The sequence below is a fragment of the Manacus vitellinus genome, unplaced genomic scaffold (genome assembly GCF_001715985.3).
Source record: "Manacus vitellinus isolate BGI_N305 unplaced genomic scaffold, ASM171598v3 scaffold_14_pilon, whole genome shotgun sequence".
Lineage (NCBI taxonomy): Eukaryota > Metazoa > Chordata > Aves > Passeriformes > Pipridae > Manacus > Manacus vitellinus.
The window spans coordinates 1,877,622-1,895,561 of NW_021939063.1; positions in this window are offsets into that span (position 1 = coordinate 1,877,622).

Consider the following 17,940-nt stretch of genomic DNA (forward strand, 5'->3'; position numbering starts at 1 on the left):
AAGCAGGTTCCTAATTCACTTCTCTGCTTTGAAATAAATCCTCAGAGCATCAATTACTGTATCTGTTGTAAAGCAATTACTATCAGCCTCCATTGCTCCCCTTTACACATTTTAATTTAATCATTATTTTTGCTTTAAAATCCAGGGTAAGGAATTTCACAGTTCCTCAGGAAGAACTAAAGCAGACAACAACAACAACAAAAAAATCCTGTAAGAGCAGAAATTACTTTCTTTTGTAATCAGGTTGATTAGACTCATGTATAATCATACACAGCAGGTGGGAAGATTAACATTTCACTAATTCCTAGTGGTCATTACTGCAAGGAAATTTAATCTGCAGAGTTCACAGGGATTGCAGTTGCATGCTGGTAAAGCTCATTTAAAACACAGAGCAAGACCAACACAACTTTGTATTCTGGAATCCAGTTTTACTCAGAACTATTTTGGCCTGCAGGCAACACACATACACCAGGATCTTCTGCTTAATTGAGGAATAGATTTGTATTGATCAGCCCACTTAACAAGCACATCCAGAGCCCTTCCTGCTCTCCTTGCTCGGTGGGGACGCAGGCAGGCCCTGGTGGGTTAAGCTACCTGATAAAATAGGTATTTTTACAACAAATGCATTCTTCTGTGTGGGGGCTGTGTTAGTGCAGGGCACTGAGAGGGTCAGTTCTCATATTCGGATCAATTCAGAGAATTCTGCTGAAGTTGAACAAATCATTAATTTCTTTACCTGGAAACAAAAAGAGACATCATTATTCTGATCAGATTCTGCTTCACTAAACCTGGATTTTTCCCCAAACTAAAGGACCCAGCAGCCTCCAGGGTGAAAGTTCTGCTCATCTGCTCCTCCTGCACCTCTGAGCTCTGCCCTTCTTCCTTCTGGTTCCTCCCAGCAGGAGCCTTTCCATGGACACTCAGGGGTGCAGCTCAGGGTGGTTGGACTGAGCTGGGAATGCCTGAGGGAATCTTGGATGGGTCAGGAGGGGGGAGTGCTCTGCTCTTTTGCTTGGATGGGCTCTGGCTGAGGTTTGGCTGGTTCCTGTCTCTCACAAGCAGAGGAAGGTGAAGGAGCAGAAAGGGGGGTGAGTCTCAAGTGAACAGGTCTCTGGGTGGGAGGGGAAGCAGAGCCCGAGGGCAGCAGGTGGGCACCGTCCTCCTCCTGCTTCTCCTGGGGCTCATCCCCTGGGCTGCACCACCTGGAGACCCCAGTGGCACAAACCCACCAGGACACTGGGGTAGAACGATGGGGAGGAAGGGTTTAAACTGGGCACGTTGGGCTGGATTGGGCTGGACTGGAATAGGGTGTTATTCCAACTCCAAATCCTCCAGGTGCCACTGAGCCTGTGTTTTACTGAACGTCAGAGATTCTTGCTGTGAAAATTGTGCTGATGTTACACTGATGTAATGCTGGGGTCCTTTTACTTTTGCTTGATTTTCAAGGTCTGGGGTGCAGAATAACAGCCACAAAACACGTAGCATGAATCAAGTGAAGTGCAGCTGAACTGGGTTAATAGTGGTGTAGATGATGGTTTAAAAATTGAGAACAGCTAAAAATAGGACTGCACTGATGTTAATGCTGTATTAGCCCGATAAAGGGACTGATTTCAGAAAGAATTTCTTCCTGGAAAGGGTGGTCAGGCACTGGCAGGGGCTGCCCAGGGAGGTTTGGAGTGCCCACCCCTGGAGGTGTCCCAGGAAGGCCTGGCCGTGGCACTCAGTGCTCTGGGCTGGGGGACAAGGTGGGGATGGGGCACAGGGTGGACCCATGGGCTGGGAGGGCTTTTCCAGCCTCAGGGATTCTGGGATTGTGTGATTGTCACTCTTCAGTCAGTGTCTGGCTCAACCCTTCTCTTCAGAAAGAGCTCAGTGTCCTGGTTTGATCGTGGCCAAAATACCAAGTAATCCACTCAAACAACTGGGTGTACACAGAACTTAGTGCTCACTGCATCCAGAATTCAAAGATAATTTTGGGATTCGAGCAATGGAGTCACCAAGCAGAGCTGGAGGGTTTGCTGCCATGAGGTGCCAGAGAAACCCTGGGAGGGAATTTCCATCCCACACAAAACCAGAGAGTTCAAATCCATGATGGTGATGGGGTGCCCTGAATGGGCAAGGGAAGGGCTCCCTCACTCCTGGCATCCCAACTCCGGGCCTGATGTTTGGCACGGCCCGTCTTTGGGTTCCAAGTGAACCATGAGGTGAGTCCGGCCATCTGTATGCAGAGGAATAAATCCCCCTGAACCCCCAGAGATCTGCTCTCTAACGATGCCACGGTACAAACAGGGCCCTGAGCTGCTTCAGACACGTCCACCGAATTTTGGCTGACGTTTATCAGTTTATATGAGGGAAAATTTATGGCTGCAACCGAAATGAAACAGTGCTTTGGACAAGGAGAAATGGATTGCAGGTGCAAACAAGCATGAAATGAAAATCTACTAATGAGTTTCCATTAGCAACTAAATACATAATCGAATAATTTTTAGCCAACATAGAGCAATGAGAAAATCAATTTATTCCTCCTAAGTACCACTAAATGGATTGATGCTCTACTAAAGCTAAGGCTGGTTTTGTTTAGTGAAAGCTGAGCTTTGGATTCAACTCACAACAGCAGAAGATGGGTTTGCTTTTGAGTATGAATGGAACATATTTTCCTTGGAAACCCTAAATAACATAAGGTAATATATATATATATATAGTTATATGTTTAATAGTTAATATGTAGTATTTCCATCTGAGGGCTGGAAGTTAAAATATCTCAGGAAGATGGACCAGCACTGGCACATCTTAACTGACTCAGGAATATCCAATAGTGAACTAAGCCTTGTTCTTCATTGCTCTTGAAGCAACAATGTCCTAAATTTCCTTTCTTCTTCCCTGAAAAACAGCCTCTAACCTGAGTTCTCTTTGCCTGATGTTTCTCACCTTATTCAGTTATGGTAAATATTTTCTTTGAGGCCCTGGCACAGGTTGCCCAGAGAAGCTGTGTCTGCCCCTGGATCCCTGGAAGTGTCCAAGGCCAGGTTGGAGCACCCTGGGCTAGTGGAAGGTGTCCCTGCCCATGGCAGGGGGTGGGATGGATGATCTTCAAGGTCCCTCCCAACCCAAACCATCCTGAGATTCTGTGATTTGTGTAAATATAAAAGACACCTGAAAATACCTTGTTTTCATAAGAACCTGTAAGAAAATATCTGTGAACTTTAAACCCAAATGAGATGTGAATTGCCTGGAATTTTAACTTAAAAATTAACTCATTTTGTCTAAGAAAATGCCCATATTTTGGATCCATCTAATGACAATTTCCCATTGACTCCAGCTGGCTTTGCATCAAACCTCAGTGTGCTCTACAGCAGGAAAATGAGAAATCAGTATTTTTCTGTCTTTCTGTAGAACTGTGAGTGCTGGAGTAACCTGCAGATACCCACGAGGTCTCCCCAGATGCACCTACAGGGATGGGATGAGCAGGAAAGTGGTGACAGGGAAGAAACCGGGAACAAAAGAAAGCCCAAATATGAGTTTCCAAGTAAGTTTTGACAAAGTGTTGGAAAACACATCCTCTCCACAGCCTCTCCAGCTGCACCACTCTGCTCAGTGCAGGGCCATCTGAAGTGTATCTGCCTTCCCATCTTCCTCTAAAACTCTAAATGAGAAACAAATCAGAATTTTATAACCTTCCACAGCCCCTGCCATAACCCTGTGTATCAGCAGCATCCTTTATCTCCCACCGGCTGGAAAGCTCCCATTTTCATTGCCTGAATCACCAGATTCATTCATCAAACATGACAAATGCCTCCAAAACACTAAATCACACCACTCCATCTCAATGGGCTACATAATCGTTGTCAGGCCACCAATAAATCTGAAAATATCTGTGTTCCACACTCAAATCTCTCCAGCTCCTACCAGGGCCGAGAAACTGCAGCAGCAAAGCTGAACCCTAAGTCAAGTTAAATTTAAGAATTTTGCAGGCCCTCAAAAATTTGATCCACTCGTGAATTTGTGCGAGGCTGATTTATTTTTAGGGGAAAAAAAAAAAGTGTGTTTTTTTTCTACCCACAGGAATGATTCATGGACTAAGAGGCTTTTTTCCCCAAGAATAAGGTTATATCTTAGTAAGTACAAAAATATAGAAGGGAAAAGCAATTTCCTGCTCTCCTGGGGAGCTGCCAGGGGTGTGGCATCCCAGAGGCATTGGAAGGGGATGGCAATATCCCTACAGCTTCCAGAGGGACAGGGATGCAGCAGAGCTCTGTTTGATGGGGCCCTGCCCCCAAAAGGCAGTGCCAGGAGAACACTGAGGCCACTGCAGGTCAAACTTTGGGATGGCCCAAAGAAAGGAGAAGTTGGGCTGTGGACACAGGAGCAAAATGCCCCGAGGGTCCCATCTATGAGCTGAGCAGGGAGAGCCACGTGTGCCCTGCAGGGAAAGCAGCAGTGCAGGGCATTGATACCCTCAGTTAATGAACTCAGCCCTTCTCTCCAGAGCTGCTTGAGGAGAGGCAGGTGGTGCTACCCCAGATGACCTGGGCTCACCCAGGAGCACAGCCTGCAGTGAACTGGTTTTACTTCCATGGAGCTGGTTCTTCATGGTCAGGGTTTAAACAGATGGTTAAATCATGGAATTATAGATGGTTTGGGTTGGAAGGGACGTTAAATATCATCTATTTCCATCCCCTTGCCATGGGCAGGGACACCTTCCACCAGCCCAGGTTGCTCCAAGCCCTGTCCAACCTGGCCTTGGACGCTTCCAGGGATCCAGGGGCAGCCACAGCTTCTCTGGGCAACCTGTGCCAGGGCCTCCCCACCCTCACAGGGAAGGATTCCTTCCCAATATCCCATCTATCCCTGCCCTCTGGCAGTTTAAAGCTGTTACCCCCTGTTCTATCACTACAGGCCCTTGTCCAAAGTCCCTCTCCAGCTTTCTTTTCTCATTTTAAAACAAGTTTTGTAGAAGATGTAGGAATATAAACATTTCCTCTTCAGTGCTTAGAACCCAAATTGAGAAGCCTTGTGTCTGTGTGGGATTGCAACGTGGGCATGCAGGAAATCTTTGTTTTCAGTTCACACATGAACCTTGATTTTTTAAAAGAGTGTTTATATGCAGATATTTTCATACACATTGTCCCCAGGCAAGGATCCCCCTCACTGCTCTGCAGCATTTTCTTAGATCTTTGCTGAGTGCTATTTATTGCATTTTTCATTTTAACTAACCCAGGTCAAAAAGGAGACTTGCCTGGGATTTTCACTGTGGTTTTGCCCCCCAGTTCCCACTGAAGCTGAGTGTGTGATTTTGCTGTAAAAGAAAAAAAATAATGCTGATTTTGCAAGAATGCAAAACCTGTGCTGACTCCAGTGGGAGTTGTGCATCTGGAGTGATTAAAGACCAGAGCCACTGCATGGGATTAGCCTGGGATCTGGGAATGAGTGTGATTAACAAGGTAACTCTGCCTTCTAAATAAGGGGCATCTTGGGGTGACCAAAACCCCCAGTCCTGCTGCTGTTTGTTCTCTGGACTCCTGAAGTTGCTTCTCCTTCCACATCTCTCCAGGTGAGCTGACTTTCCAGAGAGCCCCCCTGCCAGCAGGGCTGTCTCAGGTACTGTGGGAGGAAGGATCTGTCAAATTGCCATGGCTGTAGGTAATTCCACTACTATTTTTCCCCAACCCCATCTGATTTACTCCAGTGATAAATCCAATGTGCTATATAAACATTTATTTCCTTGACAGCCCGGTTTGCTGTTAGAAAAATGCCCGAACCTGGGACCTGTTATGGCAAGTGACAGGTAAAAATTCAGTGTGTGCAGGCTCACTGTGCCCAGGATATACAATTATAGCACTTGAACAGTCAGAAAACACGTGTTACAAACCCACAGCCACCTCATTATTCAGCAGGAGCCACCAGGGATGCACCTGGGGACAGGAAAAGCAGTTCTTCTCAGCTCCTTGTCATATTCAGTGTTAACAGGGCTTGAGATTAAACTACCTGAAATATTTTCCAGTGGTAAGAACTCAAAGTAATGATTCTTGCAGCCTAATGGCCCCCCCAGACCAATTTTTTAACCCATTGTTTGATGCAGTTTTACCTGACAAGCTGAAGAGAGATGTCAGGAAGTTAAACCTGGGCATGAGGCTGCTTTGATGTGAAAAGCAGCCAGAGCTGGGCAGGAGGGGATTTCCCCAGCTGAGAATTACAAAAGAACATCGTGTTTCAGAGGCAGATTCCGAGGGAAGGGTGTAAACCAGGCCTTGCACCAGGATCAGCACAAAGGCTGAGCACCCTGAACATCCCAGGGAATGCTGCTCCAGGGGCCTGTTTTTAGACTGGAGCTTTGTTTCACTTCATTGGGTGCTGAGGGTCCCTGGTTGTGCCCACAGAGCTGAGGAACCTCCCCAGGAGCCATGACCTGGAGCTGCAGCTTCAGGAGCTCTGGCAGCACAGGCAGGTTGGCATTCCCAAACTCCCTCTGAGGCTCCTGTTCCACCAAAATGCAAGCAGGATGGGTCTGGCAGGCTCTTCCCTCTCTCCTGTTTGCAGGCAAGACCTCAGGAGTAGAAGACGTGGCCCATGTGGGTGTGGGGCTGCTCCAGAGCTGCTGGAACACAAAAATACCCCTGTGGTGCCTCATCAGCTGTTTCCACATAAAGAATACTTCAGAAGGAGCAGAAAAAAAATGCTTTGTGCAATTACAGATATCCAAGAGGACTTGGGACAGTGGAATGTGAAGAACTGAGTGACCAAATCAGCTTTCTCCTCTTGGAAGAGCTCCATGACACGGCTGCTCTTGGCTGTCCTCCCTTCCCTCAGCTGCCTGGGCCTCCTGCTCTGCCCTGACACTGCTGAGCTCCTGCACTGCCACGCTCCATTTATCCAAATAATGGGCTCTTGAAGAAAAATGCCCCTTTCCCAAGGCTGAGAAATGGCTGGATCAGGGGAAGCAGCACTTGGAAGTTTTCCTGGGAGGTCTCTGGCTCCAGGGCTGCTCAGGAGCTCACCCAGCCCAGCCCTGCATGTCCCACCATGGCCTTTCCTTTAAAAACCCCCAACCAACCTCCCTCAGTGCAGGATGAAATGGGAACCTGGATTTTTTCAGGTTTCCACAAGGAGACTCTTTAACCCCAGGATGCAAAGCTGCTTTCCACAGATGTGATTTCCCAGTGAAATTGTCCCTCATGTCATGGTGCATGGGAATGACAGGTTTGGGAAGCTGTGGGTAACAGAACTGTTGTCACCTAGGTGTGCCCAGAGCACTCAATCTCTATTCTGGCCCAGAGTGGACATGCTGAGGTCCATGTCAGGTGCTGCATGTGCAAACCTAAACCATTATTTTCATGAAAATCAAATCTAGATTGTAGCAAAGCAGCTTTATTGTTGGCATCTAACTAGTTTTCTTAAAATATATAGAATAATAAAATATATAAAAATATATTATAAAATATATAAAAAATATATAATATGTATAAAAAATATAAAATAAAATATATAATTATTTTAAAAATGAATAATGCTAATAGTCACTTAATGATGTGAAATCACACTTATTGCTCCGACTTTTCCCAGGGGAATGTGCCACTAAAAGGAGGTTGGACTTTTTGATCTTGGAGATCTTTTCCAGCCTAAATGTTTCCGTGGGTCCATGGTTCCAGAACCCTTCAGGGTGGTATAACCAGGTGTGGCTCTGCCCTTCACCCAAAGAACCCACGAGGAGCAGCACCGGTGGATTTGGTGCCCAGGGTGTGGTGATGGACAGACCCTGCCTGTCCAACAGCAGCACAGGCCCCTGACATCTCCAGAGCACTTCTGGAATTGCCTTCTCGTGCTCTCTGGGGGTTTTGATCCCTTTGGGTATCACAAGGGGTGGGACTGTGTGAGAACAAAATGTACCAGAAATAAATGATGATGCGTGAGCTATGGAGGTGGTTGGGGTGAAGGAGGCAGGATTGGGAGTGGGAGAAAAAAAACTGCAGTTTTTCCAGTCCAGCTCACCAGTCCCCTGTGTGAGGACTAATTTCAGAGATAATTGGTACATGATTTCCTGATTATAATCTATTGTTGTCTGTGCCCTGCCAAATAAAGCCCTGGCTAATTCCAGATAACCACGGGGTGATTCCACAGTTACTCTGCAGTGACAGTGAGGGCTGGTTAATGATCTCTGAAGATCACATCATTTCATTCTGGGCTGGTGGTAGTTACAGCAAACTGGGCACAAAGGGGTCACTGTGCAGGCACCAGCCCCAGTTAATTCCAGAGGCAGGGGGAAAGAAAGGTGCTGCTGATCCCACCTCAGTGTGCCAGGGTCAGCCCAGAGCCTGAGGAAAAGCACAGGATAATTTGCTATTTTGGGTGCAAAACTACTCCTCAACCCTCTGAAGGGATCAGAGAGCTCCCTCCCTGAACAGGGAATGTGTGCCAGGAATTACCACCCAGAACAGGCTCATCTTCAACAGGGCCTTGGGAATGTTTGGGAATTGCTGGAGGTAAAATAAAACCACTGTGGAAAAGCACCAACACTCATTGCTAAGGCTGCTATTTGTCCTTTTTCCAGTGTTTTCCTGGCTTCAGGTGTGATTCTCCACTTCAATGAACCTGCTGGGTTGGGTTATGGAGGGAGAAGGATTGACCACATTCACCTGTGGTTTCCAGAAGAAGAGAAGGGAGCAGCCAGTTCTCCTCTCCAAAAACAGGCCCTGGGAGCTCAATAGATTGGAAATAACTTAATGAAAACCTACAGTTTGTCCAACAAAATCAGGTAAATGATTTTCAGCTTGCTGGAAATGATTATTGGGTTTAGATAAAATTTGTCAAAGAGTTGTGAACCAAAAGGAAAGAAAATTATCAGAAAGAAAACCCAACAGCTTTGAGATGTTTCTGACTTTTGTTTGAAAATGGTGCTTTCATTTCACAGGGAGCTAAAAAAAGCCTCTTGGAGGCTTTAAAGGACTGTAAAAACTAACTGGGCTGGATAAAAAATAAGAAGTCACCTTGAAATAAAACTTTTTTTGGAGGGTGGAACAACCCAAAAATATATTTTATTGCCTTTTTCCTTTAATTTCTTTGGCTACAAAATGAAAAGAAAATAATGATTATTTTGCAAAGCCCATGAAACTGGTCCCACCTGCACCAGCAGTTCAGAATTTACTCCCAACTTAACCAGCTCTGTGGTGTTTAGATTCAATAAAAAGGTAAAATTCTCTTATAAGATTTTTTTTTTTAAATCCTGCTCCCTCTTTTTTTTGAAGGCTGGAAGGCACATAAAATGCAATTCTCAGCAGAAGGATGTAATTGGGAGAAAATGTAATAGATGGTCTGTGTTTCTCTTTGAAGTTGCCATTGATCAGTGCTGCTGAGACGGGTTTTCTAATCCATAACTCAGAAACATGAAGGAATTGTCACTTTATTCTTTGGGTGTATGTGATTCACCTCCTACAAAAACAGACTCAGGACTCCTGAGTGGTTTTATCCAGAGTGGTTTTTATCCAGGTTCTTCTTGTGAGATGGTGTAAAATGGGGAAGAACCAGGCTCCCAGTTGGAGTGTTTTCTGTAATACAGATTTTTCCTCACATTAAGGAAAACAGCAGCAGTTGTGGGACTTCTTTTTTATGTCTGAATTTGGTGTAAGAAAACTGCATCTAATACCTTCTGCTCAAAGAATGTGCTCTCAGCCAGCTGAACAGTAATTAGGAGATGATTCCCCCTCCTCTCGAGGCAGCTTGTGTTGAAAAACCAAACCTTTCACAAAGAGGGGAGAACCATCTGTGTGATCTCTTTGGGAAGGGATGAGTTTTGAGCAGCACCTCCGTGTAATAACTTGTTCCCATAATGAAGGCAGTTAGTGGGATGAATTCCCGTGGCCCTAATTGGCACAAACCTGCCAAAGGAGCTCTGGCCACAGCTGTTGGGAAGATCAGGGAGCCACAGACACTCCACCAGCTCCAGGACATGGAGGCAGAAATCTCTCTGGAATTGGGGATGTGCAGAAGAAATGTCCTGGTGCTTAAAGTGCCACTTGTACTGACAAAACACCTTCTCTGCACCATCAGGTACTGCCAGGCCTTGATCTCTTTGCACTTCATTATTTCAGCAGAAAACCCACCGTTCCTGGCAGGAGTTTCCAAAGGGAAAACATTGAGGACCTGGAGGATCTCACATAAATCACTGCTGGGCCCAGATAAGTACGTGATATGGGGGAAACCTGCTCACAGAGAGGGCTCCTGGCTTGGAGGAAACTTCTGGTGGTCAGAAATAAAACTGGATCTGTGACAGGGAAGTTTTCTTATTCTCCTGCCCTTCCCTTGCCTCAAACATGGAGCAGAAGGGGCTCCCCATGCCTGCTGCCCAAAGGGGGAACACTCAAACCCTGGGGCAGGCACTTGGCTTCCTGACTCTGTTTTGATAAGAGAGAGAGGGAAAAATTATAGTCCTGAGTGAGGAAATGATGGTGATCCAGAATTCAGAATAACAGTAATTAATAAATAATGAGGAGAGCTGTGAAGAAAATGAATTTTTCAAGGACTCTGAAGAACACATTTAGAGCTGAGGTCTGGAACCTGCAGGCAGAGAACTACAAGCTTCATCTGACTGCTCACACACAGCAGGTTGATCAGAAGTTTGGTAATTAGCTGCTTCTAAATACCTTTAGCAGCTGGTCTGGTATTGGTGAAGTGGTTTGGAGTGATGCTTTCCACTGGTTTGTGCTGGTTTGAAGAAAGAGAAGGAAAACAGTGATTTTTTAGCAGCAGTTTTTTTTAAGGCCAGTGTATTTGTGATGTGTTGTCCTGCTACTTACCTCTGCTTTTCCATCTCTTTGTGCCAAGCACACTGGTTCCCACTCAGGGGCTGACTAATAATTCCTCATTAACAGCCTTTTGGGTGTTCTTGGCATCTGTTTTTGCCCAGAATCCTCCTCACCTTCTTCCTTTAGGAGTCCTGTCCAGTCCTTCCCCGTGGCCAGAACCTGAGGCAAACAATTAAATATACATGACAGGCAGGTATTTAGATGAGCCTGGATTTGTTAAGGGTTCACTTCCACCTTGGAACTAAACTAAATGTTGCTTTCATCTATTTTTAAAGAAATGCCTGGTTTTGGTTGGGAGCTGCCCTGCTCCATCTGTTCCTTGGATGGTTTTAAATACAGCCCCAGTGGTTGTGTCTGTAGGAAGCACATGTGGGTTTTATGCCACCAGATGAGGATTCACACAAACCAGGTCTCTCTTACCTCTAGGATTCTTTGGAATGTCAACTTTCAAAATCAAATTTAATGATGATTTCTGTTAATTACTTGGTGCTGGCAGATCTGCTGCACTTCCAGGTGGATTTTTGGACCTGCTTCTTCCAGTGCCCCTCTGCAGCTTAGGGAGGTGTGGAGGCTGTGAGTGCTGCTTGTTCCAAACCTGTTCCTAGGATCCAAGGACTCAGCCTGTGCCAGGCTGAAATTCCCATATATATGGGTGAAATTCCACCTCCATCCCCATATATATGGCTGAAATTCCGTTCCCATTCCAGTGTATGGGATGATGGGAGCTGGTCATGGGGCTCTTGGCAGTCTCTCCTCTCCCATCTTGGGAGTCTCACTCTCATTGTCTGAAAATGAGGGACTGGGAAAACCACAACAGGCAAAACGAGAATAATAATGAGAGAAAAAAATGACTGTAAAGTGCAGCATGTGAAAGACAGATTTGCATATTCATCCCTCTTTAGGGCAGCCCCAATCATGGTTTAGTCTCCATTGATATACCCGGTGTTAGCGTTGGAATTCTGAGGAAGATTTCCTGCTTTCTGAGGAAGATTTCCTGGTTTCAGGCCCTTACAGGTGGGATGAGGGTGCAGTGGAGGAGGCAGTGGGGTGCCCAGCTGCCCCTGGGCATTCCTGGCTCCAAAGCCTCTCCAGAGGCAAAGCCTCCTGCTGTAACTCCAGGCTGGGAGCTGGATGTCCACGGGCAGTTTCCCACCAGCCCATATTGATCAGGGCACAGAACAGTTTTGTTCTGTGCTCAACAGCCCAGCGTTGGGAATTGGGAGCTGTGGGGAGCCCAGTGACTTGTGGAGCAGGTTGGAAAGAGCAGGGCTGGAAATTGCCTGGGAATTCCCAGTGTGGTTAACAGGGAACATCAGGAGGAACTGGCTGCTCACAAAGTGCCCTGCCAGGCAAAGCCCAATCGATGTGCTGACAGACATCCTGCTGAATCCCAGGGTCTCACTCAATAGTTCTTAGAATAGGTGAAATTTAGGAGGCAGGGAAGGCATTCCATTGCATCTGAAGTGATTCAGGGATGGGAGTGCTGTTGAACTAATCAGGAGTAGATGGATGAGCTTTGGAGCTGCCTGGCTGGGTTTGTTTTGTATATATGCTGCTAAACTGTGTTCAAATGGTTGTGAGTGAAAAGGGACCTACTTGACATAGAAAACCCCATTTCCCTCCTCCAGAGTGTGTTCTGAAAAGGCAGTACAATATTTTTTCCCAAGTATAAATCCAGGAATTGCCTGGAAACTAGGTTAATATATTCATGCAGGAAAGTAGTAACACCCCTCCAGCAATTTTCCCCTCAAACCCCACGACTCCCCCCGGCCTGGCACAGCATCTCCACCCTTCCACAGCCTCACAGGGCTTTTCTGGAGCACTCACTCTTTGTGCCCTTCAGTGCCAACAACCAAAATCTGCCCAAAGGTCTCTCTCAGCTCCTCAGGTACCTCCAGCCTGTACAGTGTCCTCTGCAGTCATCACCCAGCTCAGCCCCAACCACCACCTGCTCCTCTGTGCTTAAGCAGAAGATGGTGTTTGCAGGAGTGCAAAGGTTCCAAAAGGTGATGGCCAAAGTGTTTTAAGGTCTTATATCTTTGCTGGTTAGTGTTGATCAATTAGAAAAATCAGGAAAAATGAGGGAACACTCACAGAGATCCTTGGTTGGCAAAAGGAACCTATAAAGGAGGTTGCCCAGAGAAGCTGTAGCAGCCCCTGGATCCCTGGAAGTGTCCAAGGCCAGGTTGGAGGGGGCTTGGAGCAACCTGGGCTAGTGGAAGGTGTCCCTGCCCATGGCAGAGGGTGGCACTGGATGGGCTTTAAGGTCCCTTCCAACCCAAACCATTCTGGGATTCTGTGATTCTCAGTATTTGGACAGTGCCAGTGTTTGTTGGGCTGATGGTTGTTGGAAGCAGTTCTGAGCAAGGAGGAGGGGACATGGCAGAGGAAGAGCAAGGTGGCCCTGGACACTGTGTGTCACTCAGCCATTCAGCACAGCAGCCAGTGTTCCAGCTTTTCCAGAATTGCTGCCTGACAGGAAGCCAAGCACTGGAGCAGCAGCGTTGCAGCACCACTAAATTCACAATCCTAATGGGAGAGGGAGCCAAGGGGCTGACACAGGTGGATGGAGGGGCCTTTGCAATGCAGGAGATATGATTTCAGGAATTACTTAGATATCTGTAAAACCTTGTTATCCCAGATTATGCTTCCTGAAATTACAGATCCTCTCTCAAACCAGTGTGGCTGTGTCCTGTTTCAGTCCAAGGGCACTTTGTCCTTTAGGTGGAGGGGACCAGTGAGGGCTCTGAAGCCACAGTTCCCTCTTTTGGTCACTCCAGGAGGGAGCTGGTGCAGCTGGAGGGGGATTCATGCTCACTGTGCTCCCACTGCCACGTGAACTGGGAATTTGGGGGGAGGTTTTAAAGGGAGGATGAAAAACACGAACTGTAAGGAAAAATTTGGACTGACACTTGACAACTTCTCTGCTTTGTAAATTCTAAAGGAATTTGAATTGCATGATGTGTTTTCACTTGCAAATGTTTCAGACTTGTTATTTTTCCCTTTTTTTCACATATTTTAAGCTTATAGCATTGCAAAGTATTTTTTTTAACTCTGTCCTTGTGGAGGAACAAGCAGAGAGCAATAGCTCAGGAATAACTCCCTTGCAACAGCAGCCTGCTTTTGCCTGAGGGCAAAATAATCCAAAAAGATGTTAATGGTTTTAATTTCCAGTGGTGTAAGAGCTGGTGCTTCTGGAAAGGTGTGATCTTTAAACCTGTAGTAAACTCAGATGCCTCAAGCAGAGCTCGGTGAGCTCTGGGTTCACTAGAGGAACAAAATATTGGATTGTTTGGAAATACTTTGTGGAAGAGCAACTGGAGTAAAGTAAGCAGATGTTAAACTGAAAGGACTGCAGTGGGATTTGGTCCTGGGCTGGTTTATGCTAAGGAAGGGCAGGAGAAGCCAAATGTTTGGAAGGGAATATTAGACAATGGCAGGAGATGTTTAGATAAACAAAAACCAACCTGCTGAGGGCAAGGATTAAGGGATCAGTGGGAGAGAGATGTAAAAAGAAATGAAGGGGAGGGGAAAAAAGGTTGTAATAAAATTCTGAGAGGATCTGATCAGTTTGTGCAACTGGATTAACCTGTGCCCAGAGATCAGCAACTCCTGGGACTGTCCCCAGCTCCCAGGGCAGGTGGTGTGCCCGTGGCCAGCAAGAGGCTCCTCCAAACTTCGGGTGGAAAACACAAGGAAAACTGAAGCTTGTAAATGCTATGGTGGGGAGGAGGGGAGAAGAAAATGGGCTTTTTTTGCTTAGTGCCAGCTGGTGCCTTGTCTTTCATGGAAGAGGAGAAAGAGGAGGGAGGAGGAGGAGGTTGGCTCTTCCATGGGAGAGGAGGAGGATGGGAAGTTGCTGAGGAAACAATTGTATTTCCTGGCATGATGGGATGGGGGAATTTGACCATCTCTTGATAGCAACAAAAATGTCTTTGCAAAATTTCTGTGCTTTCCTGGTGAAAAAAAACCAGGAGAGCTGAGTTCTGTGCCCTTGGAAAGGAACTGGGATAAAACAAGTGTGGCCTTTGAAGGTCCTTTGAGGCAAGACATGGTGAGTGGAGCATCTCAGCTTTGCATCTTCTCTGTAAAGGGACAACTTTCTGTTGTTCTCTTTTTTCATTCTCTTTTTACTGCAGGAAATACTCCTCAGATACTGAAAATAAACAGCAGCTCTTTTCCTACCATTTTCCAACAATGCTTCCAATTTATGGAAGCCTCTGCCCATCTCAGGAGTGTGAAGCCCAAGTGATGCCCCCCACACCATCTGCTGCCTGCCTTGCTTTGGCACTTTGGGCTCTTGGCAACCCCCTCAAAAAGCATTTCAGTGGGAAAAGCAACATTTTCCCCTCCTTTCCCCGACTGGAGCTTTCCTGTTAATGGCCCACATTTCCATTTCCACGTGCAGTATAAATCCTGCTTGAGCTTTGTGAGACATTCATTGGGCTCCGTGGGCTATTGTGGAGTTATTCCACTGCTGCTGAGAGCACTTGGAGCCCTTCCTGTTATTTGTCTTCATTCTAGGGAATAAACATGTGGCATTTTCTGCAGATGTGCCTCTTGTACCGAAAAAATCCCCCCCAGCACCAGCAATTAGTGCAGGCACAACAGGCAGAGGTGGAAACACCCTCTGAAAATGCCACACTGGCTTTTCTGAAACGACAGTGTTGACATTCTGGGTTTACATGATCCAAACCCTTGTGTGAGTGCTCCGGGGAGCAGAGGAAGGGATGGGGAATGCTGGGGGTGCTCCTCAGCTTCCCAGCACTGGCTGTTCTGGGTGTTCATTGTCCAGGAGATTCCCCCCAGCTGCCACACTCTCCTCCCTGGTGTTTTATTTAGGAAAGGAAGTTGCTGATGAATGTGATCTGGTCACTGTATTTAACGTACCCTTGGATAACATTTAAATATGTAATGGCAGAGCAAGCTGTGCTAAACCTCTCACAGCGAGGCAGAGCAAACTCATTTACAAAAGTACTTCAGCAGGAATTAAAATAAAATTTCCATTTTCCACAGTCCCATTCTGATCCTGGTTGCCATTAACTTACTCCCAACCCCATTTGGTATTTCAAACTTGAGTAAATCATTGTGTCTTCCAATTAACTCCCATATTCCAGACAACATAATGTGACTGGTTTCATTCAACCCTGTTGTTTAATAAACAGCTAAACAATTCTTTCTATCTGAGCCACAAAAGAAATGTGCAGTTATGGTGCATTGTGCAGGCAATAATGGGCAGAAGGAAAATTACTGGAAGGAAATTCATCTTGGTTTTGGTTTCTGAGCTCCCCCTGTGAGGGATGGGCATGGCCAGGGAATGAGCTGCTCTCCTGTCGCACACACAGCAATATTTGCAAGGAGAAAGTATTGCACTCCTGTTCCAAAACCCTGGGATTTTTGGCTGCCTAAGCAAAGGCACTGCAGGGGTCAGTCGGACGCTCAGCAGCCCAGAGGGAGCAGAGGAGGTAGCAGTGACTATGAAATATGATTATTTCCATCAAAGAGACAAGTTTGGGAGCTGGGATGCTGGAACAGTGGTGGGAGACAGGCTGGAGGACTCCCTGTTCTGGAATCAGCCAGCAGGCCCAACTGAATTTAAGGAATGAGACTTATCAGTGATGTGAGCTAAACAATCCTATTGCAGTAACAGAACTAGGATGTTAAGTTATTCAGTGGTTAAAAACAGAGAGAATGTGGCTGTAGGGGCCCTGTTCTGCTCTGGGGGTCCCTGCAGAGGCTGAGCACAGCCCTGGGCTGGCACAGGAAGGGCAGTGCACCCTCACAGAGGGTTCTCACTGATGCTTTCTCACTAAAACAGGCAGGTTTGTTGTTACAAGGTGCTCAGAACCTGTGTGAATGATTCTGGTGCCATTGCAGGGGGCTCTGTGTGGGAACATAGACCCCCATGGCCACTGTGCTCTGCAGCACAGGGCTGAGTGCTGGTAAAGGGAATATCAGCACTGGAGAAATGCCCTTCCTGATTGTTCATTTTGAATATTCTCACCAGGAGAGTTTGAGCAGATGTGTAATCAGGGAGGAGAAAGACTGTGGGGTCACTTATCACGGAATCACAGAATGGTTTGGTTTGGAAGGGACTGTAAAGAACATCTCATTCCACCCCCTGCCAAGGGCAGGGACACCTTCCACTGGCCCAGGTTGCTCCAAGCCCCGTCCAACCTGGCTTTGGACACTTCCAGGGATGGGGCACCTTCTCTGGGCAACCTCTTCCAAGTCTGTTATCACATGGATCACACTTGAATCTGGAATTTCAGCGTCTGTGGCCTTTCCCAAGAAGAGCCCTTGAGATGAGCTGGGCTAAATCCATTCCAATAATGAGCGTGTTCGAGGAACACAATCTCCTCAAAGGATTCCTGGAGCAAGGAAGAGAAAAGGCTTGATGCTTTGACTTCTTTGCTGATCACAGACCTGAAGCCAGGCTGTGGCACGTGGACTCCAGCCTTTGAGGTGGAGGGTTCTGGTTGGCATCACCCACAGTCAGGAGCATCAGTCTGAGCACCGTGAAAATCCTTCTGCTCCATTTTATGCCTGACAGCAAAAATGGGCATCTATTCCTGAAGTAAGGAGCTCCAGCACTGAGGGAAGGCATCTGCAGAGCCAGAGCTGTGGCAGAATGCAAGCAGGGCCATATTGGCAAAAAATGAGGAGTTAATTTAGTGGTGAATGCGCGGATGTTTTTCCCAGATGTGTTTGCAGAGCCATTAAAAGCTGTGTTTAATCTCAGCTCCTCTTGCAATCTGATCCACATTATGCTGCTTCCACATGGAAAAGAGCAGTTAATGGCACTGGATGGCTCTGCCCTGCTCTTGGAGAGGCTGGATGAGGTCTCCCTGTCCAGGGCTGCTCTGCCAGGGCACTGGAGGCAGCTCTGGACCCCAGGCACAGGGCTGAGGGCTGTTAATGTCTGTGTGTGCCACACTTGCATGCCAGCACTTGTGACTGAATGAAAACATCCCTGAATTAGTAATGACGTTTTTATTTTTAAGGGACTCGAGCTCAGGCAGCATTTTAAAAAATGAATCATGATTTTAGGTGATTTCTTTCTGCATGGATGGTCAGAGCTGCCTGAAAATCGTCTGTGAAAGCTGCTGCAACTTCTGTCTCTAATGGAGGTGCTCAGGCTCAC